The following is a 2,145-nucleotide window of genomic DNA, read 5'->3' as shown; positions in this document are numbered from 1 at the left end:
TCCGGATAACGTAAGAACACGCGAGGCAATATTGATCCTACGACTTATATTAGAAAGAGAAACCTACATTTATAGCATTTGTAGACTTCGAGAAAGATTTTGACAGTATTGACAGGAATACTCTCTTCGAAATTCTTAAGGTATCAGGAGTAAAATACAGGGACCAAAATGATGTTTACAACTTGGACAGAAACCAGAAGGCAGTTAGAAGAGTCGAAGGGCATGAAAGGGAGGCAGTGGTTGAAAATGGAGTAAGACATGGTTGTAGCCTATACCCGATGTTACTCAATGCGTACATTGAACAAGCAGTAAAGGAAGCAAAAGAAAAATTTGGAGTAGGAATTAAAGTCCACTGAGAAGAAATAAAAATTTCGAGGTTTGTCGAAGACAATGAAATTCTATTATAGACAGTAAAGGAGTTGGAAGAACAGTTGAACGGAATGGACAATGTCTTGAAAAGAGTCTGTGAGATGAACATGAACAAAAGAAAAACAAGGATAATGGAATGTAGTCGAATTAAATCAGTGGTGCTAAGGGAATCAGATTAGGAAAGAGACACTTAAAGAAGTAGAGGTGTTTTGTTATTTGGGCAGCAAAATAACTGCTGATGGCCAAAGTATGGAGGATATAGACGAGAAATGACAATGACAATGGTAATGGCAATGGCAAGAAAAGCATTTCTGCAGAAGAGAAATTTGTTAATATGGAGTATAGATTTAAGTGTCAGGAAGTCTTTTCTGAAAGTATTTGTACGTAGTGCAGCCATGTATGGAAGTGAAACTTGGACTATAAATAGTTTAGACAAGAAGAGAGTAGAAGCTTTCGAAATGTGGTAGTACAGAAGAATGCTGAAGATTAAATGGGTAGATCACGTAACTAATGAGGAATTACTGAATAGGGTTGAGGAGGCAAGAAATCTGTGGCACAATTTGACCAAAAGAAGGTATCGGTTGATAGGACACATTCTGAGACATCAAGAGATCACCAATTTAGTGCTGGAGGGAAGTGTGGGAGGTAAAAAACGTAGAGGTATACCAAGAGATTAATACAGAAAACAGATTCAGGAAGATGTAGGTTGCAGTAGTTATTCGGGGATGAAGAGGCTCACACAGGATAGAGTATCATGGAGAGCTGCATCAAAATAGTCTTCGCACTGAAGGCCACATCAAAAACAGATCTCATCTGATGTACCAGAGGTTAGCATGTGCTGTAGTTGACTATATAAAAATCATAGCTGACCCCGTATTTATGTCGAATTGGAAATGAGATTATTTCTTAGCAGTGGAGGCCAGACGTGCTGCATATATCGACGGATCTTCGGATGAGGGCTCTGCTTGGTGCTGTTTACACTGGTGTAGCTGACTCTGGCCACACTGCTTTCCAATTTTCGTACATTTTTCGGATTCTTTTCCGAACATTTCCATCCCTAAAATTAACAAGCATTATATCACTGTACTCGTATTTTCAAGCACTTTCGGATGCCATTAAAATGTACCATTAAATTTAAAAAATAGTACTTGGTTCAACAGTTTGGTTGACACAAGAGTTAAGACCCTTTATCACACAGCAAAGTACATGCGCCTTAGCGTACTGTTATTGCCCGAAAGCCTCGTATCAATGCCTCCCACGTTTCACGAACTAAACTGAGTGTCACGTCTTACGTGACTCATCCTGTAAAATGTGAGACAGTAGTAGAAAGATCATTAGGGTATAACGTTCATTTCAAATGAAAACTAGATATGAAGCACTAGCTCTGCTGGAAGCTGGAGAAGGATAGAGATGAAAACCGGTTGTGACGTCGTTGAGAGAAAATGTAGTTCAAATGTGTGTGAATTTCTAAGGGACCAAACTGCGGAGGTCATCGGTCCTTAGACTTACACATTACTTAGAATAACTTATGCTAAGAACGACACACACACCAATGCCCGAGAAACAACTCGAAACTCCGGCAGGAGGGGCCACGCAATTCGTAACATGGGGCCTCAAACCGCGCGGCCACTCCGCGCGGCGTCGTTGAAAAAATAGTTTCGAGAATCACCGTAGGAAAAACAAGTATGGGTTAGTTCTAGATCACAGAAACAGAAACATTCACACAGTTGAAGGTCTCACCATAAAGCAAAGAAAAATAATGGGAAGGAAAGGAGA

Source organism: Schistocerca americana, chromosome X (assembly GCF_021461395.2).
Source record: "Schistocerca americana isolate TAMUIC-IGC-003095 chromosome X, iqSchAmer2.1, whole genome shotgun sequence".
Taxonomy (NCBI): domain Eukaryota; kingdom Metazoa; phylum Arthropoda; class Insecta; order Orthoptera; family Acrididae; genus Schistocerca; species Schistocerca americana.
Note: the sequence above shows the minus strand (reverse complement) of the source record.